At 44.1% G+C, this 26,760-nt stretch overlaps 1 pseudogene; it reads left to right on the top strand.

Moving 5' to 3' along the window:
* The first annotated feature begins 20,675 nt into the window (after nucleotides 1–20,675).
* On the top strand, nucleotides 20,676–21,203 carry LOC113264651 (ferritin light chain-like; annotated as a pseudogene).
* The last annotated feature ends 5,557 nt before the right edge of the window (nucleotides 21,204–26,760 follow it).

The following is a 26,760-nucleotide window of genomic DNA, read 5'->3' on the forward strand; positions in this document are numbered from 1 at the left end:
TGACCCCTCCAGGGACAAGCCAGAGCCTCAATGGCCCATGGGATGATCTGAGGCTGTTGTGGGTCGGTCAGAGCAGCTGACACCCAAGCTGGACCTCTTGGGAAACCGAGGTCACTCCCTTGACAGCTGTGAATCCAATAGTGAAGCACCCTATTCCCCTGCTTCCTTCATTTTTCTGGCAGAAATAGGGGCTTGGTTAACCTTGGTTAAAACCAAGGGGGCCCTCATCACCCTTTATTCCAGGCTTCTTTATTTCTCAGGTGTAGAAATTACAACTAGTCAAGTGGTTTGCCCAAGTAGATGGAGCCGTAGTGGCAAAGCCAGGGCTGTGACCCGTGCCCCCTCACTCCCAGACTACCACCGGAACTGCACTGTGCCATCTCTCCACGTCCCCTTCTCCATCACTGCGTTCCCATACCTCCTTGTACTGCCTCTCAGTCAATTCCTTCTCTCTTGACCGATGCATCTGTTCTTCTTCCTCCTACAATTTCAAAAGCAAAAACTACCAGTGTCAAAACAACACACGTGACCAAGACTGGTTCCTTGGACATTCTCCTAACACCTTTGATTTGTCCATAGTTTGCTAATAAATATGTCTTAGATGCCAACATGCTTAAGCATTCATTTCATTGAATTTGCTGTGGACTCATCAGTGTTTATTAAGTCTATTTCTAACAGGAAAAACATATTTTTCTTCTTCTTCTTCTTTTTTTTTTTTTTAGTTAAGACTTGTTTTGATTACAAGTGGCAGAAACCCAACTCAAACTAGCTTATGCATAAGAGGAGATTTATTGGATTCCGTAGCTGGAAAGTCCGGAAAGTGATCTCACTTCTGGTTTGACTGGACTCAGGAAATCAACTGGCTGCCCTATGAACCCTTCGTCCACTTATCTATGTTGTCTTCATTCTTTCCCACTGCAGACAGGTGCTCCCCATGTAGTAAAAAGAAAAAGAAAAAGAAAAGAAAAAAGGCTTCTGGCAGTCCTCATTCTCATACTTCCAAAAAGTAACACCCCTTCTCCAACTCCAAACTGAAAAGCCTCAGACAAGGGCTCTAGTTGGCCCAGACTGGGGCAGAGGTTGCCCATCCCTGAACCAATCACCGTGCCTAAGAGAATGAAGTACTATGATTGTCTGGGCCTAAGGCTCTATGCTTGGCTGCTCCTACCACTAACACACACTCATGTCTCTGTTCATCTGTTCAAAAGGCAGAGTCCTGCAACTTGGCAGCCTTGCCAGAATCCTATGGAGTGGCAGAGGAAGAAGTATCTACAAAGACAAAATTGAAAGATAATTATCTTAAAAGACGAATTGGTAGACTCCTACTTTAAAGCCCTTCCCACTGTGTCCCCTGAAAACTATCTACTTCCCAGCCCTTTGGAGTAGATCTCTGCCTGTCACCGGCTTCCATTCCCATTGTACTTGTCATTAGCACTGCGGTATCTGCTCACTGGTGTCAACGCCCTTCTCTCTCTTTCCTGGCCTCTTTTTTTTTTTTTAAGATTTTATTTATTTATTTGACAGAGATAGAGACAGCCAGCAAGAGAGGGAACACAAGCAGGGGGAGTGGGAGAGGAAGAAGCAGGCTCATAGCAGAGGAGCCTGATGTGGGGCTCGATCCCATAACGCCAGGATCACGCCCTGAGCTGAAGGCAGATGCTTAACCGCTGTGCCACCCAGGCGCCCCCCCCTTTTTTTTTTCTTTCCTGACCTCTTAACACATTACCAGGTTAATACTCTTGTACTGCAATTCTGATCTTGTTTGCACATTTACTCAAAAATCTTCCTGATGGGAAATCTCAACAGTCAAAGTCTGCTGATTGCTCAGGTTTGGAAATTGTGATCTGAGTAGAGTTTGAGACGGGGCAAAAAGATACAGTACAGCTTTCTGGTTTCCTTTTGATTTCACACCACCTGGAGTGAGTGTCAGATCCCACAGGTTAAGGGCTTAGTTCCACAAAACTGCCCCCAGCCTCTCACTTCAGAAGCCAATCACAAGTCCTATGTTGTTCCCTATATTTCGGACTGACTGACTATACTGGGGTTCTCACAACCCTCTTTATGGGTTTGATAATTTACTAGAATGGCTTACAGAACTCAGGGAAACACATATTCATCAGTTTATTATGTAATTAAGAATATGATAAAGAATACAGATGAACAGTCAGATAAGGCGATACACGGGAGAGGTCCGGAAGGGTCCTGAGTGCGGTCCCTTGTAGTTGGAGTGCATCACCCTCCTCACATGTGGATGTGTTTACCAACCCAGAAACTCTCTGGATCCCCTCTACTTTGGGGATTTTTATGAAGGCGTCATCATGCAGATATGATCAATTAGTAACTCAATCTCTAGCCCCTTTCCGAAACTTCCCAGAGAATAGGGGGTAGGATTAAAAATTCCAAGCTTCTAATTATGGCTTGATCTTTCTGGTGACCAGCTCCCATCCCGAAAGCTATTCAGGAGACCACCAAGAGTTGCTTCATTAGAACAAAAGACACCCAGGAAATTCCAAGCAATTGAGGAGCTGTGTGTCCAGAACCAGCATCAAAGACCAAATATTAGAACAAAAGATGCTTCTAGGGCTCTTTTCATTTAGGAAATTAGAAGAGTTCTAGGAGCTCCATCTTAGGAACTGGAAAGCAGAGACCAATATATATATTTTCTATTATTTCACAAAGTCCTTTATCTTTCCCCTTTCCCTCCATCCTGCTGCTTGGAATATGGTTGTAATGGCTGGAGCTCCATCTTGAAAGAAAGGACAAGGGCCCGTGCGCAGCAGAGCAAGAAGCCCGAGTCCTTAACACCATGGAGCCCTACCAACTCAGGACTGCCCACTCAGATTTTATGTGAAGGAAGAATAAACTTTGATCTTGCTTAGACTACTATTATTTTGAGTTTGGGGTCATTCCCAATTAAACCAACACCAGAGGAATTCTGTTTTGCACTAAGGGACAAGATAATGTGTAATACTGCTCACCCAGGATGGGGTGAATGTGTGGTAGCCTGGTATGAAAAGAGTGAAAAGCTAGGTATCTGTTTCGGGGGACTTGGTAGGAGCAATGCTACTTCCTATAAGTAACCAAGGGCTAGGCTTCAAACTCCCTTCTTTCTCTGCTGTTGGTCCTTAATCTACCAGTACAAATTCCTCGAGCATCCAATGTCCGAATTGGTAAAATAATAATAATAATGTTCTACAATGTGTTTGGCTTTTCATTTCATAAATAAGAAACACGAACAATCAATAGAGAGATACAGATGCATTCTTAGACAGTTTGAAAATGGAAATATACTTAAAGATAAATAATAATAAAAAGAAGAACTCCAACTTATTGACAGTCTTTGATGTTTTAAGCATGGTGCTAAGTATTTTGCAAACATTATGTCATTTAATCCTAACGACAACCTGATGTGTTAAATACTGTTTTTAGCTCCATTATCTGGATAAGAAAACTGGTATTTAGAAAGGTGGCGCATACACAGAATCACACAATTAATAAGAACGGATCCGCATGACTTCAAAACCCAGATTCCTAAGCAATACTCTGAAGTGGTGAAGAAAATATGTTTTATTAACTCAAGATCTCTTTTAACAGCTTCATTTTGCAAATGAGTGGCAGTTGGTTTATCAGTCATTCTCCCCACAGGAAACAGAATTCACCCCAGACAGTTCGATGAAGAGACTGGAACCCAGTGGCTACCTCGAGAGGTGCGGGCAGGGTGACGAAATAAACAAGGGATTTTGAGTCCGACACCAGCAGGAAGCCATTATGTCCCCTAGGGCTAAAGGGGCCAAGGGCAGGAAGATCGGTGTTGGAGCCTGGTGAGAGCTAGAGCAAGAAAGATGGGCCACCTGAGCGGAGCCAGAGGTGTGGAACTTCCCGGCTCCCAACAGAGACACAGCTCCTAAGCAGGGAGGGCAGAGATTAAGTCCTCATCGCTCTCTCCTCCCACCCTCTCATTTGAGGGGGTCGGTCTCCTTGGGCACGGAGCAGGGCAGGGAAGGGTGGAGAATGAATCTTGAAGGCAAGCACAGGTGTTATAACCAGCACACTCCATCTCTGAACTACAACAGCTCTGTAATCCAGCCACCCTTCAGACTTATAAAAAATGGTCTCTTTGGGCAGTTCTTCTAGGGTCAAGTCACTCAAGATCAAGGGCAGCTCCCAGAGCTCAGTACTCCTCACTTTCTTGTGCCACTTTGCAAGGATAGCCCTGCAGAAAGCAATCTGCTGGATGGTGTGGGCATTTTCATCTTGTAGGCTCATGTCTTCTCTTCCTCGATGTGGCCTCCAGCTAGGCTTTAGGACAGTCTCAGCCTTCGTCGCTGAATTCCTTCATGCCATAGAGAGGAGAAGCACCTGTCAGAGTATAGAAGTCGATGGTGGCCAGTAAGAAGCTGCTTCAATGGAATATTTTATCAATAAGAACCAAAAGTTTGTTTCAAACTGCGGTAGCAGACACTTCTTTTTTTTTTTTTTTTAAGATTTATTTATTTATTTGAGAGAGAGCGAGCAAGTGAGCGCATGCTAACGAGGGTGGGGGGCAGGAAGGGGCAGAGGGAGAAGGAGAGAGACTCTTAAGCAGACATGGTGTAAAGCATAGAACCAGGTGCAGGGCTCGATCTCACGACCCTGAGATCAGGGCCCTGGGCCGAAGCCAAGAGTCGGACACTTAGTCCACTGTGCTGCTGCCCAGACCCCCTGGTAGATAAACACTTCTTAAAAGACACGTGACAAGGCCCGTTCCACTATTAGTTTTATCTCATATTATTCACAAATTTTCTGTTAAAAGGAAGTTAAGAGAGGTGCGGGAAACTTGTGAGAAAATATTTGGGGTGAAATGAAGTATAAATACATTGATAATCTACCGTCTTGACTTTTTAAGAAGGAAAAATTCTAAAATTTTTAGTTTTCTTTCAGAGCATATTTTATAGTCATTGGCTAAGAAAAAAATTGGTATTGTGAAGAGAAGGAAAAGCTAAGTTCTGTTCATTAAAGCCTCTGGGAAGCACAAGAGATTAAGTGACACTGCAGATGTGGGGTGCAATCTTGTTTTCATGAGGAAGTGTCTGGAAAGAAGTCAGCTGCCGGCACATTCCAGTAAAGGCTTTTCTAAACAGATATTGCCACCTTTGGGGCCACTGGAACATAAAATCAAATCCTCAGGCAAATTATAAAATGGTACTCTTAGGAATTATGAAAATGAGTAAGTCTACTTTTCATATATATGATGAAATCACATTGTATCTCAGTTTTTGTGGTTAAATTTTATTTTTAAAGTATTTTTTAAAGTTACATTTTTGTAAATGGTGTTTCTAACTTTGTGTTCTTTCCCAAAGCAGTTTTGTCACATTTTTCTGTTTGTGATGGTCACTAAAGGGCTAGTTTATATATAGAAAAGGAATAATACCAGTTCTGGCTGCAATAGGCAGAACACCAAAATTTAGGAGAAGCACCTATTTCTTTCTTACTGAAAAATATATATTTCAGGTCTTAAAGCTTTCATTTGGGCTTTTGCCATGCCACACAAAAAGTAAACGAAGATCTCTGAAGAGTGTTGACATTGATGGGGAATTTCTTCTAGCACAAGAGTGCTTATGAGGAAGGTGGGATTGCTCACTAAGTCAGTGTTTTCCAGAAAGCACTCTGCAGAATTCCAGTCTTATGAGATGCTACACAGACACACACACACACACACACGGACACAGGGACACACACACACACGGACACAGGGACACACACACACACGGACACAGGGACACACACACACACGGACACAGGGACACACACACACACACACAGACACAGGGACACACACACACGGACACAGGGACACACACACACACACACGGACACAGGGACACACACGCACACGGACACAGGGACACACACGCACACGGACACAGGGACACACACACGCACACGGACACAGGGACATGCACACACACGGACACAGGGACACACACACGCACACGGACACAGGGACACACACACACACGGACACAGGGACACACACGCACACGGACACAGGGACACACACACACACACGGACACAGGGACATACACACACACGGACACAGGGACACACACACACACGGACACAGGGACACACACACACACACACAGACACAGGGACACACACACACGGACACAGGGACACACACACACACATGGACACAGGGACACACACGCACATGGACACAGGGACACACACGCACACGGACACAGGGACACACACGCACACGGACACAGGGACACACACACGCACACGGACACAGGGACATACACACACACGGACACAGGGACACACACACGCACACGGACACAGGGACACACACACACACGGACACAGGGACACACACACACGGACACAGGGACACACACATACATTCTTTTGGAGACTCATAATGTACATTAATATATTAAAGGCTCTGAGAATTGCTACAAGAAAGAAATCTGCTTAACATTTGTTCTACTCACACTTTTTTCCCCTTCCACAAAACCTTACTAATCCCCCATGTAAGTTATTAGGAAAAATTTAAAACTATGTTTCGGGGAATGCGGCCTTAGCTAAGGTTCCTCTAACTACAGTATAATTCCCTATAAAGATTTTTGTTATCAAATTATTTTGAAATTTTTAAGCTCATCCCACAAAGAGTCTGGTTTCAAGAAAGTTTCACTGGGGACCAAGTCTAATCTTTAAGCTGGGGGACGTGCCCGTATGTCACATGACCGACCAGCAGCAACACGAAGGATATCTGGGACCCCTGCTTTGTTCTTGACCCTGTTCACAACCTGAATTTCGGAGAAATTCCTGATCCCGCCGGCCCGAACTTTCCTTTTATCTCTTATTTTTCGCCTCAAAAAAATCCCTCGGGGTGGGGGGAAACCAAAACAAAGTACATTTGATACTCCTCTGGTGTTGGCTCCCTTCCCTCTGCTTTGATCCGCATTTACTGCTTAAATTCTATCTCCTTCCAGCACTTCAGAAATAATCCAACCAGATTCAGTTTGTCCTAAGGGGCTGGTGCTGGATTGTGTCCACTCATTCATTCACTGAAGAGTGTTTCTGGTTCCCTAAGAGAGGCAGGCCGTGCGCCAGGCACCGGGGTTCCAGCAGTGACCCAAGGGATATGGGCCTGACCTCAAAGAGTTTCTGATCTAAAGACAGTGCCAGGGAGGTGGTCTAGCGCCCAGGCCAGGAACTAGGCAGGTCCCAAGTGAGAAGACCAGGAATTACGAATTTAGAGATAATGGAGACTGGAACTTAATTGAAAATAGGCAATTGCATTTTATTCAAAATTTTAAATTGTATAACCTTTTTAATAGGGCGGTTATTGTTTCTTTGGCTGTTTTAATTTTATATGAAGAGCGAAGCTGACTATAAAAGCATGATGATTTTCCTCTAGATTAACTGGTCTTCTAGGTAATACAACAATAACCACGTTTACTTGGTGGCCGCATATTCTAACGTCAGTAAAATAAGTGGAGACCAATAAAAAGCTTCTTCAGAGAGCTGGTGGTGTAACTCAAAACATTCATTTTTAAACAATGTTTTGAGTCATTTTATTTGTTTGTTTAAGTAATCTCTTTGCCCAACGTGGGGCTCAAACTCATGACCCCAAGATCAAGAGTCTCATGGTCCACCAACTGAAACAGCCAGGAGCCCTGCTCAAAAAAACCCCCTTTTTTTTTTTTTTTTTAAAGATTTATTTATTTTGTGAGAGCGAGAGAGAGCACAAGAGCAGGGGAGAGAGAGCACAAGAGCTGGGGAGAGAGAAGCAGACTCCCCGCGGAGCAGGGAGCCGGACGTGGGGCTCGATCCCAACACGCTGGGATCATGACCCAAGCCAAGGCAGCCGCCTAACTGACTGAGCCACCAAGGTACCTCCCCCCACTCAGAATTTTTAAATGCTAAGTGAATGGTAGGTATTCACACGTGCGGAAAACAAATCATGAAGAACTTTTTTATGTCCAAATTCTTTTGAAGTGAGGCTGGGGATTTTTTGCAAGGTGCTCTGCGGGATGGGTTTGGAACCACTGGGCTTGGATAACTTTGGTAGAGAGCGAGAATCGGATCAGAAAACCCGGCTTCAGATAGACCATATCGTCTCTTTCTCTTCCTTGTTCTCCTTTGTGAATACGAAATTCTACCAATCCCAGCTTCTCTTTCTTCTCCCTGGTTTCGAGATGAATTGAACTCCTTTTCCAGAGGCAGAGACTGGCAGCTGTGTGGAAGCTTGAGCTGTTCCCTGCCTCAAGGTGCTTGGGTTTGGGGCAGGAGGTGAGGTGGTGCTTCGGGAAGGGAATGGCGGTCACTTTCTCATAAGCCATTGTGGGTGACACAGCCTTTTGGGTCAAGATGTACTCAGGAGCAACTCAGAGGAAATTCTCTACCAAATCTCATGTTCCCGGCACCAGGGCCGAAAGAAAAAAATTTTTAAGAACACTTTGTCCTGGATCCTGTGCTCATCTCCATAAAATGTGGTCATTATGCCCCAACTGGCCTTATCCATAGGCAGAGTAGGTAATTCTTGCTTCAAAAATGACAATCCGGGGGCGCCTCTGTGGCGCAGTCGTTAAAGCGTCTGCCTTCGGCTCAGGGCGTGATCCCAGCGTTCCGGGATCGAGTCCCACATCGGGCTCCTCCGCTGGGAGCCTGCTTCTTCCTCTCCCACTCCCCCTGGGGGGTGTTCCTTCTCTCGCTGGCTGTCTCTATCTCTGTCAACTAAATAAATAAAATCTTTAACAAACAAAAAAAAATGACAATCCGTAAATAAGTCCTGGGGATGTAATATACAGCGTGGTGATTACAGTTAATAATACGGCATTGTATGTTTGGAAGGTGCTAAGAGTAGACCTTAAAAGTTGTCATCACAAGAAAAATAATTATGTAACTATGTGTGGGGACAGATGTTAACTTGATTTATTGTGGTAAATTTCACAATAATACAAATACTGAATCATTATGTTGTACACTTGAAAAACTGAAATGTTATATATATGTCAGTTATATTTCAACTAAAAACAAATGCAATGAAAAAACCCCCCGAAACTAAAAAGGACAACCCGACTGCCCGCCAATCTATCTCTCTAGCTAGCTTCACCCTTTTTTTTTTAAGATTTTATTTATTTATTTATTTGACGTAGAGAGGCAGCGAGAGAGGGAACACAAGCAGGGGGAGTGGGAGAGGGAGAAGCAGGCCCCCAGCCGAGCAGGGAGCCCGATGCGGGGCTCGATCCCAGAACGCTGGGATCATGACCTGAGCTAAAGGCAGACGCTTAACGAGTGAACCACAGGGGCCCCTAGCTTCACCCTTTTTGATTCTTGAGAGCTTTCTTCTTTAAAATGCAGGTATCCCTTAGAGCAGTTATAGCTCAATTTAAGAGTTACAGCTTGCTAGATAACATGTCCAAAACTGAATTTCTGGTTTTCCATCTCAGTAAATGGGTACCAGTGCTCACACACTTACTCAAACTAGAACCACACCCTTTCCCCTGGGTTTCTTATGGGGTGCATTACCCATTCTTGTCAGTTTTTCCTCCAACATATATCTCAAGTCTATCTACTTCTCTCCCTTTCCACTGCCACCATCCTGGTCCAAGTCACCCTCATAGGTCATTTGCAATGTCCTCCAATGCATTCCCTCAGCACCTTGTACCACCCCCCATCAGCAAGTGTTGTAATTGCTGTTTACTCACCTGCCCCCTCCCACATGAGTTCAGGGCCTGGTTTGTTGGAGAGATGAGTGAATCTAAGTGACACCATCTTCTCAGCCACTGGAGATGAGGCTGGAGATGAGGTTGTGAATTCTATTTACTATGCTCAACAAGAATATTCTTTCTCTAGGTCTGGTGTCTGGATACTTACGAAAAGCCCACAGATATATTTTGAAGGGTAACTTGACCTGAAATGAATCCTAATCAGTTTAGACAGAAAAATATAAGACTTGATTTAGAACCAAGAAGTTTTTCTAAGTTTTTCCTATCAGATTATCTTTGGTGCTTTCTCATCATGTTGAAATCCTTCATGAAGCATATTGCTAAGTGTGTAAGAGATGATGCTGGATACATTAAACAGCTGGTATACTTTTGAATTGAGTCTTGGGAGCAGCTTACACAGAGTAAAGATCCCTCTTAACCTTTTGGACTTCAGGGTCAAGTTGTCATGTGAGGGGGGAAATCTACCCCCACATCTGGATGGCTTGCGGGCTCCTTATGCTAACGATCACGCCTGCTCGTCCAGCTCCTGCCTTTCTCCAATGGACTGTAGTGCCCATTTGCACTTATACCAGCAGATGCATAGGAGAAACGAGAAAAAGCCCAGAACAGTTAATTTAGCATTGCTGATGTTTAACTAGGAGCGGGTTGACTAGAGTACATTCCAGACTCTTGTTTTTTCAAGCCTTACTTCGTTTTTCTTACAGTCTGTCTCTTCTTGCTTCCCTCATCTTGTAATAGATTTCCTCCATCCTTTCTCAGAAACATCTCTTTGCTTCCTAAAATCATAGACCCTTAGAGCTAGAAGGTCAAGAGACTCCCCAGTAGTTGGTTTAATATCCTCTGCAGGGAGGGGCGCCTGGGTGGCACAGCGGTTAAGCGTCTGCCTTCGGCTCAGGGCGTGATCCCGGTGTTGTGGGATCGAGCCCCACATCAGGCTCCTCCGCTGTGAGCCTGCTTCTTTCTCTCCCGCTCCCTCTGCTTGTGTTCCCTCTCTCGCTGGCTGTCTCTATCTCTGTCGAATAAATAAATAAAATCTTTAAAAAAAAAATATCCTCTGCAGGGAAAGCTGAGGCTCAGAGAGTTGAAATGGCTTACCCACAGCAGTTAGGAAGCCGGTCTTTGACCCATGGCCCAAAATTCTTCCTCCTGTGTAATGCTGCCTAGCCTCTCTCAGAGAATAACAAGGAGAAATAAGACTCCAGTGCTTACAGAAAAAAAAAAAATTCTCTTTCTTGTATTTGGAAAAAATCAATAACAATAGCACATATGCATTTGTGCTTTTAAGATATTAATTTTCTGACTTAAAGAGCTCCACCCACGTAAAACAATAAAAGTGAAAACCCGATTAAACTAGAAAATAAAAATACTTTTAATATAAATTTATCATTAGATTTCTGACTTGCTTCTCCAGTTAACTAATTAGCCGCCCAGTATTTCTTAAGTACAATGCTCTGATAATGTCCTTCTAATCACACTCTATTGAGCAGTGGGCACCCTCAGCCCTGGATAAATTAATTCAAGAGGCTCAGAACTCTCTTGCATGCCGTACTTGTTTCTTTACTTTCTTTTCATGGATTTGGTTCACTATTCTTCTTCTTCTGCATTCTCAAGTGTTGAAAGGTACCCATTCAAGTGTCTCTTTGTTTAGGTATGCTATAAAAATTAAAGTTGACACAAAAATGAAATATCAAAAGATTATACTCGATAGAAATATTCCTAGGGAGGGCTGCTTCCAATTCAGTCTTCATATTCAGTCTTGAGAACGTAGGACCTGTGGCTGAAAGGGGTTGTCAGAGACTGACTTAAGAGTAGTTGCTCAGAGTATAATGGGGTTTGTAGAGATCCAGATCACCTTCTTAGTACCCTGCAGAAGAGCCAGCATGTATACAAATGGAAAGTATCTATCAAACACTCTCTGAGAGAATCCTGAGAACCGTGTGGTCAGCCTAAACCCCTCACTTTGTTTAGCCTGCATGGCCCTCATGACTCGACCCTATCTGCTTCTCCTAGGCTCCTCGCTGACCACTGTCCTCTCGTTCACCATGCTGCAGCCCAGCTATTTTCCATTCTACCCCTTCAATTCCACATGCTCTTCTCTGCTTGGAGGCCCTGCCCCTGCCCTCACCTGTTCCCTTGACCTGGAATGCTCTCCCTTCTCAGGACTAGCTCCTCATCCCAAGGGGAAGCCTTTCTGAAGCACTTTACCAGAGGGAGGCACCACCTCTAACCAGTCTGTCTCCAGCCCATCATCTTATTTGTTTCCCTCATAGCACCTACCATGATCTGAAATTATTGACTTAATCTTTTACTGTTTGTTGTCTGTGGTATTCCCCTCCCCCAAGCTCCGTAAGAATCTGCTTATCTTGTTCACCCTGAGTATCCCCAGCATCTCAGCATCTGGCATGTTGTAGACGCTTGAGGAATATTCGTTGACTATATGAATTAATGAATCAAACAAGCTGGAGGTTTGTGGATTATTGTTCAAATAGCAATGGGCTGTGCAATTATAATGTCGACCAGATTCAGAATCGTCTGCCAGGATTGAAACCTCCAAGAACATCAATGTGGGAAGGAAGACACTAGACTCATCAGCCTAAGGCAACTGCTTCTAATTAGAACTTTTCCTAAACCTGGGCTGTACCCTGATGGTCCTTTGTAATGTTTCCTATCACATGTCAGTTTAAATTCCTCAGTGAGGAAATGCCCAAGCAGTATTGGGAGGTGTGATATACCTTTTAATGGTAAGCCCTGGGGACAGAGAGATGAGGAAGACTCCATCCCTTTTCTGAGAGATCTTGTAGTCTAACAGGGGGAAGACATAAGGGGCTTTGTTGTTTGTAGATTGCCTAGATCACAGTATTCGCATTAGCACATGATGCAGTCTTAGCAGTGGTGTTCTATGATATAAGACGTTGGAATGGCTCCTGAGTCCTTCACCTTTTGAAGCCTAGAACGCTTCCTAGTCCACTAAAGTTCTGTGTTCCAAAATCAATAATGACTTTTTAAAAAAACCTACCCATTACTGAGCTCCTATTATATGCTAGACCTTGCCCTGGGCATTTTTTACAGTTTTTTTCCCAAGGTAGTTCCGGTGATATTATACTCATTTTTACCTATGATGACACTGAGACTCAGGAAACTTCAGTATCTTGTTCGAGGTCACACAACTAGTAAGTGAAAGCCATGAATCAAATCCAGGTGTTTCCAATGGCAGAGCCCGTGTGCCCTGTGCTATGCTACGGGCTCTTGTTTCAAATATTGCAGGAATCAGTTCCTCCATTTTTCACCTACAATGGATCTCTCCCCAGTTTCCCTTCTCTGCTCATGTCAAAGGCCATCTTTATACATACCAGGTCAAAACCTTACAGACCCAGGCTGTCTTTTTACAAAAAGAGTGCAGTCCAATGGTGCATTGTACTGATAGAACCATTAAAGAAGGTTATAGGAGTTCCAAGGCTACCTAGGAGACACGGGGTAAAAAAAAGCACTAAATAATCCATTGTAGATGTGACTGACACGAGGCCCATAATGGGCTCAGCTTCTGCTTCCCCTTTTGTAATGGCAGAAACTTTCTGGGTGACACCATTTGTTCCCTAGGTCTGTCCAGATTCCCCTCATCTCTTGCCTTGGCATAGGTATTTTCGGTTCTTAACAGTTAGTTAAAAAGTGTTCATTGAATAGAAGTAGCTGTATCTTCCAAGGCGTGTGACTTCCCCCAGTGAATGGGCAGCATTGAGTGCTGGTTTCCCCGTAAAGCCAAACTCTTCCTCCACCTCAGGGATGCTGTGCCACTCCTCCCAGCCCCTGGTGTGAGGTTTTCATAATTTACCTGGAAAATTGTGATTTTACTCCTGCTCATTAAGTCTTATAAATATTATGATTTGCATGTCACATTCCCCAATGAGTTTCCCCTTTGTAAACTCTGAGCTGTTTGGACAGGTGCAGAAATAGGTAGGGAGGCTGGAGTTGGGGGGAATGAAGACAGTCACTGACACCCCCCCCAATACCATCCAGCCACGGGCAGGGCACTACTGAAAATGAACAAGCACAAGGAAGGAAAACTTGTGAGAGCAATTATTATTCTGCTGAGGAAATACAATTGAGTTTCCTTAGACCCCCTTGGAGCATCCGGGAAATATTAAATTATCTTTCAACCTCTTGAGTGTGAACTGGTTTTGTAGGTATGCGTGACAACCGACTTCAAAACAAAGGCTTTTAGAGGAGGGTCTCTAACTAGCCACTCTCCTCTCTAAACATGCCTTCTAAGAAGGCATATGCCAACAGGAGAAAGGGGGGTGAGAAACTGGGGAAAGAGTGGAAGAGAAAATGAGGGGAGATGGCAAGGGAGGAGAGGAGAGAGGGCGAGGCAGAAACAAAGGACTCATTGGGGTTTATTTTTTTTTTTTTAAGATTTTATTTATTTATTCGACAGAGATAGAGACAGCCAGCGAGAGAGGGAACACAAGCAGGGGGAGTGGGAGAGGAAGAAGCAGGCTCATAGTGGAGGAGCCTGATGTGGGGCTCGATCCCAGAACGCCGGGACCATGCCCTGAGCCGAAGGCAGACGCTTAACCGCTGTGCCACCCAGGCGCCCCCACACTGGGGTTTAAGTGTTCTGCTTCCTTTTCTCTTTCATTAGCTCAAATAACGGGGCTGCCCATGGGTTTCAAATCCACTTAAGCTCTTCTTGGGAGCTGGTTGTGGCCTGAGGCACAGGCTGACTCAGAGGAGAGCCTGGCGGGGGCAGAGGCAGAAGTCACACAGAAAGGCTCTGACACGTGAGCTGTCGGGTGGTGTCAACAACAGCTGACCTGTCATAAGACCTTCGGAAGAAAACCAACGAGAATCTTGTTTCAGAGCAGTAGTGCCCGGCCAGCTCCCTGCTAGGTGCTTGGAAACAGATTGACTAGCATAATGGAGTGGTTTTGTAATCTGTCATAATACCATAAGCCACAGACCCACAGACTTTGACCCCTCACAGGTATAATAAGCTCCTTTATTCGGCTGCACATGTACTTCCTACGGGGAGAGAAGAAGGGGGCCCTTCTCCTCATTACATAGCCACAGCAGATGTTTTGCTGGAGAACAAAGCGCTATATTCATCAGCAACAATCTTATAAACCAGGTTCTTTCTTCTAGCCAGTTAACTAATTGACAGTTAAGAATTCGTATTAATAATACACTGCAGCCAGGCATGGCTTAATCTGACAGTTTTATTAAAAATGTAGGCAGGCTCTACAAGCCACCATGACCGTCAGCCCTTATGTAGGAATCCTGCTTACAAAGGATCTTAACTTGCCCGTAAAACAATACCACCCTGGCAGAAAAGTGTTCTCTCGGGTCGAAGTCTAGGAGTCAGCACAGTCAGTCGCTTGGGTGATTGTTGTTCTTCCCTTTGTGACACTTCTGAACAGGGAAGTGATTTTGTCCGTGTTTTCTTAAAATCTTATGGGTATGGTTCGCCTGCTCTGGACCAAACGATCGGGGTAGTGATGTATTCGGACTCTTCCTTTCTGCTATTCTGTGTCCTCTCGCTTGAGATGTTTTCTTACCGGGTGCAGAAGGAACTATTTCTCAAGTCATTAGCAGCTCCATCCCAAGCGACGTGGTGGGAGAAATAGAGAAATCCAAAACCTATCTTATCACTGCCTTTTTCCAGTCTTTGCCTTTGAAATCCTACCCATTTTTCAAGACCCAGTTTAAAGATCCCCTCCTCCGTGACATCTCCAATTTCCTTCACTGGCGGAAACCAAATATTTTCCTCTTCTGCTTTCCCAGCACGTGCACCAAACTTCTTTCGTGCCCTTGACTCATGGACTGTAACCCTCTTGGCACACAGTCTGTCCCATTATGCCCTCATCCTCCCTCCCGTGATCCCTTGCCTCTGGCAAATACTTACTAAATATTTGCTGGGTCCGACTGAATTTATTCCTTATCGCTTACTCTCATCTCAAGTCAGTCTGTAGACGCTCTTTTGATCTCTGTTTTTTTTCTGTCTCTAGAATCTAGTCCTTTTCTGTGGCAAGACCTTACATACCTCTTGCCCATCTCCCTGCTTCAGTCTCAGCCTCCTTGAGACGGATCTTTCTACGACAGGCATACAGTCACTCCTCTGCTGCCAGTCCTCCCACTGGGCCTCCTTCCGTCATTCATTCTCCCAGACACTTACCGAGCGTGCACCACGTGCCATGCGCTGCACCGGGGGCTGGGAGTTCGGCATGAGCAAAACCCTCTAGAGTCCTGCGCTGGTGGAGCTGACACGCCGGTGGGGAGATAAACAATACTGAACAGGAACGCTGGATGGCAGATGGTGAAAAGTGCTACGGGAAAAGGAAAGCAAGGGACAAGGACAGGAATGAAGGACGGGAAGGTGCTATCCCGGGTCAGTCAGGAAAGGCTTCTGCTTGAAGGTGACTCTGAGCAGGGGGCCTGGCGAAGGGAGGAGCAAGCCGAGTGGGAACCTCAAGGAAGAGCCCCCCAGGCAAGGGGACACACGGTGAAGGAGGTCGTCTGGTGGGAAGGTGCCTGCCAGTGTGGTTGAGCAGAACGAGGCTGGAATAGGAGGTAGGTGGGTAGATAATGTTGGACCTTGGGGGCATTGAGGGGACGTTGGGTTTTACTCTGAATGAGAAGGAGAGCTTTGAAGGATTTTCAGCAGAGAAGGGCTTTGATTTAACTTCAGGTTTTGTTTTTTTTTAAGATTGTGTTTATTTATTTGAGAGAGAGAGAGTGAAAGAGAAAGCATGAGCAGAGGGGAGAGGGAGAAGCAGGTTCCCCACTGAGCAAGGAGCCTGATGCAGAACTCCATCCCAGGACCCTGAGATCATGGCCTGAGCTGAAGGCAGACGCTAACCGACTGAGCCACCCAGACGTCCCAGAACAGGATACTCTTAAAAATACAACAAACACATACACTTATAGGTTGGAAAAGAGAGATTCTAAAATTCTAACAAGTTTAAGGGTATCTGTGCCCCTAATACAACGTTTAGGGAGGTAACTACACCCAGTAAGTCATGCCTCTCACACCCTACAGCACATCCCATGCTTGGCTTCCTGAAGAACATGTTTCAGGGCAAAAGAAAAATGAAAGTCATAAAAACCTCTGGGATCATTGATTATGGAAACCCATGCTGGCTGGTTAATAGTCATAATAGTTAATTGGAAAATTTTGTTTCCAGTCACTTTAGTAACTCAAAATCTTTTTCTTTTCCAGCTTACTCCCCGAAAGTCCTAAACTGTTTCCAAAATGGTATTGCTCAGCTGAAAGGAAGAAAGGGCTGGGGCACTGATGCATGGATGGATCGTAGGTACGTTCGTATTCGTAGATTCACTCTGATATTTTTTATTGTGCGAATTCCTTTTTAAAAATCAACTTTTTTGAGGTATACTTCACACACAATAAAATACACCCATTTAAGTGTGCAATTCAGTGGGTTTGGACAAATGTTTGCCCCCATAGAAACACCACAATCAAGACATAGAGCACTGATGTCATTCCCCCCACAATTTTTTCATCCCAGCGGCAATTTGACACAAAAAGTAAAAAGCTCTAAAATGCCCATTTTTAAAGGATTTCATTTTCCTTAAACCCCAATTCTTGCCTTCGTGAGCAAATTGAGATAACTTTAGAAAAACATCTCTTAGTGGTTTCTTTCCAATAGGTGCTGGACAACACTTACCCGATTATGGTTTTCAGCTACTGGTGACAGTTAGGAGTATAGGTGCTTTCAGTCATTGGTGTCAGCCTTGCCTTCTGCCCTCATCTTGAGAAATGGCAACTACGGTTCCAGCATTACCTCTTCCCACTTCTGGACCCTCAGCCATGGTCGGACAGGATGCATGACTGCCTTTTAAGGGCACCATATTTAACACAAAACAGAACGCAAACTCGGTGCATTTGTTCACATGAAGTCCCAGTCTATAAAACCCTTTCCAGGATCCAGCTCAAGCCTGGCCTCTCTGAGAAGCCTTTCCCAACCCACCTACGATCGTGGAGATCCCACAGTATCCATATTGTGTGCTGTTCAGCACCCATGGTTAGCATCATCAGTTCAGTGTCTCGAGCATGTCTGTCCCCTCCACACCTGGGTGGTAGACTCCTCAAGGGCAGGGGCTTCTTTCTCCACAGCAGTGTCTAATGCCCAAGGAATAGTCACTGAATGACTGAGCTCATGAGACTTTCCTTGACAGAATACATTAAACAGGTCTCAAAACACTCCTTGACTTACAACAGATGGCTGGATTTTTGTCCCATGACTTCCCTAGCCAATGACCTTAAAGGGACACATGGGAGTGTTGGGTCCTGCACTCTGATGTAGAAGCCATTCTGCCTTAAGGAAACCTGCTGTGTAACCGTCCAAACGTACAGAGTATATAAATCATGCATATTTTTTGGAGAGTAGGAAAAGGGTTGCAGGAGGGGGAGGGAAGAGAGAATATCCATGATTACTTTCCTTACAAAATATTGTTTCACTATGTGGGAAGCAGTCATCACCAGGTTCCTTGAGTACTTGATTTCTTCCTCCTTTGGTCTCCTGTGAGTCTTCCCTTCATCACGCATCTTCTCTCTTTCCAATTCTTTCAGACTTCTCCTTCATGCCATGAACAACTCCAGTTTTCTTTAATTAAAAAGAAAAAGAGAAACTGTATGTATCTCTCTGAGACCCTCCATCTCCCACAGCTGTGACTATATCTCCTTCCCTCCCTTCTCATCCAATTTTCAGAGTCACCTACATTCATGGTCTTCACTTTCTCTATCTTTTCACTCCTCAACTTGCTCCAGCCTCGCATCATCTACTGACATTTCTCTTGCAAAGGCCGCTGAACTCGTAACTGCCAGGACAAGTGGTCAATTTTCAGTACTATCTTTGTTTCATTCACAAAGCTGATCATTCTTTTTCCCCTCTCCTCCAAATTTTCTTCTAAGTCTTCCAAAGTTTGTCAGTCTCTTTCTTGTACACCTCTTTCTTTTTATTTTTATATTCCAAAATATTGCCATTACCCACAATTCTGCCCTTGGCCTGCTTATCTTTTCCTTTATATAATCTCTTTTCCCAATTGCATTTATTTCCCAAGCTTGAACTGTTACCTGTACAATGATAACAGTGGAATGTGGTTTTCCAGCCCAGCCCAGATTTTTCTCCCAAGAGCTAAGTATTGTCCATCAAATCTTCAAAGTCAACATGCCCAAATTCTACTCATGTTGTTTAAATGGCACAACTGTCTCTTCAACACCCAAGTCAGAAACATGGGTAACATCCTGACTTCTCTCTCTGCTTTCCTCCTGCCCTTCTTTCATTCAGGTTCCACTCCTGGTAGAGCAAATATTTTTTCCCTTAAATTATGTAGACTGGAGTTGCATTTTACTTGGCAAGGACTAGATCCCAAAGGCAATGAGCACAGTGACAATTGGGAGAGTTAAAATTAACCTGAAAGATTTTTGTTTCAGTCTATGAAGGATTAAATGCTACACGAATGTCCCTTCTACCATAAACTACTAGAAAACCAGATAACACATTTGAAACAATGGTGTCCAGACATTGGACAACAAGTCATGCAAGACTGTAATCCCTGAGAGAAGGTAAGAAACAAGGGAAGACTTATCAGTACTATAGCTCATTGTCTGGAGGCAATTTCTAGGCCCCAGACAATTTCCTAGGCAAGAAAAAAGAAACTAAACAGAGCCTGATGATCTTGCTGAGTTGAAAGGCAGACATCCGGGTTTGGCAAATCTGAGGGATAGAATACAAGAGTAGAGGGAAGTGAACAGAGAGCTACACAGGAGTTCCTTTGAGTCTTTGGCTGAGTACTGATCTGGGCATATATAAGTGGAAACTCCCCAAGGCCTGGAAATAAACCACTCTAAAAACAGAGGATGATCAAATGCTCAAAGCTCACGCAGGGCTGGGAGTAGTTTGTATTTCCACCAGCCAGAACAGAGGCCTCATATTATATAAAGTATTTGCTCTTATAGTGGGTCTAACTTAGTACTAGAACAGTGGGTCCTCTGCAGTGTAGTTCTTCTGGTGATGAATTCTTTCAGCTTTTCTCTGTCTAAAAGCATTTTATTTTGTTTTGTTTTGTTTTTTGAAAGATATTTTTGCTGGGTATAGAATTCTGGGCCAACAGGTTTTGTGTTTTTTTTTTTTAAAGTGTTGTTCCACTGTTTTACTGCCAATGAAAAATCTGTTCTCATTTTAATAGTTCCTTTCTATATATAATGTGTATTTTTTTCCTTTCCTGCTTCTAAGGTATTGAAAGTAATTTGATTGTGACGAGCCTCAGAGTAGTTTTCTTCATGTTTCTTGTGCTTGGGATTTTTTAATTCCTTGGACCTGAGTTTATAGTTTTCAACAAATTTTGGAAGATTTTCAGCCATTATTTCTCCAAATGTCTTTCTGTTCTCCTTCCCTTTCTTTGGAGGCTCAAATTATTATGTTAATCCTTACGTATCAGTATTTAATATAAATACAATATAATATATTCATATTATGTAAAGTTGCCTGTATTAATTGTTGTATATTAATATAGTATGTATACAAAACTGCTTTAAGTTGTCCCACAGATCACTGATGCACTGTTCGATTTTACATTTCTTTTCTCTCTCTGTATTTCATTTTGGATATTTTCTTCAATCGCACTAACTGGCAATGTTTAATCTGCTATTAATCTCATCCAGCGTATATTTTATCTCAGACATTGTAGCTTTTGTCTCTAGATTTGGGTTTTTTAAAAATATCTTCTGGCAGTGCACCCAGCAGTCCCACAGATCTGTCTCTTGCTTCAACAGCATTTGGATGCAACAGATCCAGGGATGCCCCTTCTACCAGCCTCTAACCACCCTCCAAACATTTTTCTAGTTGCAACTTTTGGAGCCATCTTCTTGGCCACCTTCTGCCTCCAGGTCCAGCCAATACCTTATTTTGAGCTTAGCTCCTTATTACAGATCAACCATGAGCTCCCAGATTTGTCAGGACTATTCCACTGAGGTGGAGGCCACCGTCCACCACCTGGTCAGCATGCATCTGTGGGCCTCCTACACCCACCTCTCTCTGGGCTTCTATTTTGACTGCAAAGATGTGGTTCTGGAGGGCATGGGCCCCTTATTCTACAAGTTGGCTGAGGAGAAGTGAGAGGGTGCTGAGCATCTCTTGAAGATGCAAAACCATGGCGGCAGCAGTGCCCTCTTCCAAGATGCGCAGAAGCCATCCTACGATGAGTGGGGTAAAACCCTGGACGCCATGGAAGCTGCCCTGGCTCCAGAGAAGAACCTGTACAAGGCCCTTTTGGATCTGCATGCTCTGGATTCTGCCCATGCAGACCCCCATCTCTGTGACTTCCTAGAGAACCACTTCCTGGATGAGGAGGTGAAACTCATCAAGAAGATGGACAATCACCTGTCTAACCTCTGCAGGGTGGCTGGCCCCCAGGCTGGGCTGGGTGAGTATCTCTTTGAAAGGCTTACCCTCAAGCATGACTAAGAGGCTCTGGAGCCCAGCAGCCTTTGAGGGGCCCCTCTGGTATCCCCCTGATGCCAGTGCTTCTGCCTGAGCCTCTTCCTGCAGCCATTAGGCATCTTTTCAACCACTCTGGAGCCCTCTCTCAAGCCATGGACCAAATGGAAAAAATAAAGCCTTTTGCAGCAGCTGGTAAAAAAAAAAATCTTCCATGTTTCTACTTAACGTTTTGAACTTATGGAAAATAGCATTTTAATACCATCTGCTAATTCCAACATCTATACCAGGTCTGGATTAGCTTCAATTAATTGATTGCTGTCTCTGCACAATGGTGCATATTTTCTTGCTTCTTTGTTCATGTTTGATTGGATGGCAGACATTGTGGACTTTACCTTGTTGGGTGATGGATATTTTTGAATTTTTATAAATATTCTTCAACATTATTCTGAAATACACTTAAGTTACTTGGAAATCATTTGATTCTTTTGGGCCTTACATTTAAAAGGCTATAGAATAAACTAGAATAGCATTTAGTTCAGGGGTAATAGTCATTCTGCATTGTTGAGGCAATACCCTTCTGAGGATTCTACAAATGCTACAAGCAGGAGGGACGAGGGAGAGGAAGAAAGAGAATCTCCAACAGGCTCCATGCCTAGTGCGGAGCCTGACACGGGCTTGATCTCATGGTCCTGAGATCATGACCTGAGCTGAAATCAAGAGTTGGAGGCTTAACTGACTGAGCCCCCAGGCGCCCTACATCTCATAAATTCTATATCCTAAATATTTACCTGTCTCCATCACTACTTCCTAATCATCTCTCCCTTTAGACTATGGCAAGCCTCTCATCCTAACTTCCACCATACCTAATCCTTTTCTCCCACAACATAGCCAGAGAGATTTTTCTAGAATGAAAACAAACCATACCTCTCTTCTGGCCTCTCACTGCCATTAGGATAAAGTTCACAGTCCGTATGAAGACTCAAGGCCCTTCTTGGTCTGGTCCCACGCTGCTTACTCTCTTGAATTTTTTGGGAAACCATTCTTGCCTTTCCCCCCTGGCACCACTGCTACTGTTCATCCTGGGGCTTCCTGCCTGGAACACGTCTCCCAATGATTTTTCACTCAGTTAAAGCCTGTTTCTTCATTAAGTTCCCAATTTAAATACTACTTCCTCAGGGAAGGCTTTCCTGACCACCTACATCCCTCCCCACAACTCAGGTGCCATTCCTGCTCTGCACTCTCATATTTCTTTGCTTCAGTGATCATAAGACTTATCTCACCATATTATTAATTGTCTCTCTCCATCCCAACTGCTGTGCCTCTTCCGCAGGGTATCCCAGTACCTAACCCAGTGTTTGGTTCTAAAAAGAGCAGATATTTATCCTCCATAACATATTGCAGGTCTGCTCCTTCTATCCCATTCCCAGAGCCCTGCTCTAGGCCATGCCCCTGTAACCCTGGATTCCTGAAATACCCTCAGATCAGCTCCCTGCCCGGGGCTCCTTCATCTAATCCACCCTGCTCACAGCAGCAAGAACCATTGTCCTCAAGTATCATTTTTATCATATCATTCCCCTTCTTACAAGCCCACAATAGCTCCAATTGCCTCTTGAATTAAATTAAAACTCCTAATCATGGGTCTCAAGGGTCTCTACCAATTAGCTGCCTCCCTTCCCCCACACCTAGCTGCTGTCATCTTTCCACAGGCCCTCCAGCATGGCTTCCCCTGCTGCCCAGCAAATCTGTACCATGCCCACCTCCCCCCTAAGCCAGCCCCTGTGGCACTCTCTCCTCCTTTCGTAGCTTCTCTCTTTTGTTCGGCCATATCATATCCCTTCCTGCACTGAAAAACTACGGCTCAGTGATCATTTTCTTCATGGCTGTTTCCTAAATCAACCCCATGTGGCTTTGTCCTTTCTAGTGTAACCTGTTTTCAGGTGTGTAGAGTATGTGTGCTTATAGGCACGTTGTTAGTGTCCCGTGCCCTATGGCGTCTGCTAACTTATTTTTCGTAATGTCTTCCCTGCTAGGGTCCAGCAACCCGAAGGACAGGGATGGTGTCTTCTCACCCCTTGTAACTCCCTTGACCCTTGGACATGTTCTGTGCCTCAGGTCCTTGTTTACCTTCGCAACAGAGCTGGAGGGGAGACTGGAAAGTGCGAATTCCTAAAGGAAACTGGTTTTCCTTCAGGTTTGCCAGACCGGACTCTAGTCAGTCTGACAAGTGCAGCCCCATCTAAGCAGCACATAGTTTGTACTCGGCATCTCTGTCATTGGGGGGGGGGGATCTTAGTGTGGTGAGGAACAGGGACAAAGACAAACCCTTCTGAGGGTCCGCCAGTGCCAAACACTGTCCTGCGGGCTCTGTGTATATGGTATCTCATGCCTGCCTTCCAATAACCTGACAAATTACAAAGGATTATTCCTGACTTACAAATATATTAGGAGTCAGAGAGGTGAGCATAATCTTCCTGGTCACTGATTCAGGTCTTCCTGATCCCAGTCAGGTGCTCCTGTCTTCATACCAAGGAAGACATGTTTCTGGGTGAGTGGACCTTCTCGCAGAGTGCCCCAAATCCAAGCCATAATTAGAGTCTGCACTCTGACACTGTTGTGTATATATAGGACATATACAATGTTGTCTACCACTTTATGTCTGAAGAAGACGCTCACCAAAGCTGAACCTCTTGGCTCTGCTCACCCTGTTTACTTGTCTAGCCCTTGTGAAATAAGATTCTTTCCATAAATGATGGCTTTTTAAATTTTAGTCAGAGATTTCTTTAAGAAATCGATGAAAGGCATGGACTCTCTCCCCAGAAAAATAAACATTTAACTTATGTGCAATATCAGAGTGTCGCAGACACAGCTGACTTCCAGCCGTGGGTTTATCTAGACCTCAGCCCTAGAGAGAGAACTATATACTCTTCTTACACCCTGCCTATTTTACAGACTCCAGACCTATTAAAGGTAAATGTGTGAGGACTGTGTGTCAATGTTATTTATGTACATGTTTCCAGTGATGGCTCCGTAAATCTTGACTCATTCAAAGATGCAAAAACTGCCTTCGACATGGAGACTTATGAGAAAACCTAGGGATTGAAAAGAGTTTAGAGAAGGGGCTTTTGGGAAAATAAATTTCATGACCCTTCACAAGACAGCTTATTCCTATATTAATCCGTGGTCCCTACTGGTAGGTTTTAATCACATCTTTATTTCCAGATCGGCTTTCATCGTGATTGTGGACAACACTATCCTTCCATCTCAGCTCAAGTTTTTGAAGCACCAGAGTCTGCTCTGTTTACAAGGGGAAGCTCCTTCCCAAAAAGAAAACTCATTTTCCGGGGAAACTCTTCCCTTTGTAGTTGAGGAGAAAGGAAAAAGGAAAAAACTGGAGATTTGGGGGAGGCTGTTTGAGGCTGAAGAGTGACATCTCTTGGTGGAGAGATGGAAGGGGCTTTTAATCAGGTCGCTTTTCACTGGGACATGTTGGAAGATGAGCGTTCTTGGGTTCAAAGTGTCCACGAACCCCTTAAAATCATATGAGAAATTTGGGGTATAAAATGTGTATTTTTCTGAAAACAAAACAAAACAAAACAAAACCCAATGGTTCAGGGCTTTCATCAGATTCTCAAAGGGTTCTTTGCTCATGAAAATTAAAATACACTGGGTTGGGCCTGTATTTTCTGTGTTTGAAGTCAGAAGATTACCTGCAGCAGAACCACTGTGGGGTGCTTGTTAAAAAGTCAGATTCCAGGGTCCCCATCCCCAATCTTCTTTTTTTTTTTTAAATTATTTTTTATTATATTATGTTAGTCACCATACAGTACATCCCCGGTTTCTGATGTAAAGTCCGATGATTCATTAGTTGCGTATAACACCCAGTGCACCATGCAATACGTGCCCTCCTTACTACCCATCACCGGCCTATCCCATTCCCCCACCCCCTCCCCTCTGAGGCCCTCAGTTTGTTTCTCATAGTCCATAGTCTCTCATGTTTCATTCCCCCTTCTGATTACCCCCCCTTTCTTTATCCCTTTCTTCCCCTACCGATCTTCCTAGTTCTTATGTTCCATAGATGAGAGAAATCGTATGGTAATTGTCTTTCTCTGCTTGACTTATTTCACTTAGCATTATCTCCTCCAGTGCCGTCCATGTTGCAGCAAATGTTGAGAACTCGTTCTTTCTGATAGCTGAGTAATATTCCATTGTATATATGGACCACAACTTCTTAATCCAGTCATCTGTTGAAGGGCATCTCGGCTCCTTCCACGATTTAGCTATTGTGGACATTGCTGCTATGAACATTGGAGTGCATATGGCCCTCCTCTTCACTACGTCTGTATCTTTGGGGTAAACACCCAGTAGTGCAATGGCTGGATCATAGGGTAACTCAATTTTTAACTTTTTAAGGGACCTCCACACTGTTTTCCAGAGTGGCTGTACCAACTTGCATTCCCACCAACAATGTAGGAGGGATCCCCTTTCTCCACATCCTCTCCAACAATTGTTGTTTCTTGCCTTGTCTATTTTTGCCATTCTAACTGGCGTAAGGTGGTATCTCAGTGTGGTTTTGATTTGAATTTCCCTGCCCATCCCCAATCTTCTGAATTAGAATCTCTAGGGGTATGACCTGGACTCTCAATCTTTAACAACTTCCCCAGGTGATTTGGTTAAATTTCTGAATATGCTAGAAGGTTTCAAATGTTTGATATCACCTTTTACAATAAGGCCAACAGTCACAGTGTAGGGAAATGCTTACATTTACCCAGAGGCCTGGGTTCAAATCCCAGCTCAGCTACTCACCAGATGTGTCAGCTTGACACATGATGAGTGTCTCTGAACTTTGGTTCCCCCACCTGTAAATATGAGGCTAATTTATCTGTTTGGGATAATATTGCTTAATACATAGTAAGAGTCCAAAAAGTATTATTTACTGCTTACAGCTTCTTCTTAAACATTGAGTATTCTCCCCAAACTCTCTAGGTCCACTGTTCATTTTTTTTTTACATACTCCATGAGGCTTTTTTCATATTGTCAATAAACAAAACAAAACCGGTTAATCGTTCTTTACAGTGTATTGCCATGTATAAGGGGGTTTTATTATGCCATGAAATATGCCTGAACTGTAAACTAGAAACTGAGATTTTCTTTGCCTCAACTTAACAGACAAATTAGCAATATTCATATTTTGCAGGCTCTACCACACTGCAACTCTCTCTGTGGACTCTCGGTGATTTTAAAAGATGGAAAGCATACAAGTCAGAATTTACCAACAAGGACAAAGTCTTCCATGCTTAATAGTCACATTATTGAGAACGTTTGGTTTTATTGAGAATCCACTCACTAGTACATCTCCAGAAGCAAACAGCAAAAAGGAGGAAAGAAGAAATTCCTGTTGTTGTACAACCCGTTCTAAAATGCTCATTTTGGTAAGAACACCTCCCGCCCCCAGGCCCATTCCACCTCCTTCCACCACCGCCCCTCCCTCCCCATGTTGGATTGTTTCAAGCAAACTCCTGATTTTGCAGCTCTGTCCTACTACAGCTGTATGTCCTTTATCACTGGAAAATAATTTACACAA

This window comes from Ursus arctos, unplaced genomic scaffold (assembly GCF_023065955.2).
Source record: "Ursus arctos isolate Adak ecotype North America unplaced genomic scaffold, UrsArc2.0 scaffold_13, whole genome shotgun sequence".
In the NCBI taxonomy this organism is placed as follows: domain Eukaryota; kingdom Metazoa; phylum Chordata; class Mammalia; order Carnivora; family Ursidae; genus Ursus; species Ursus arctos.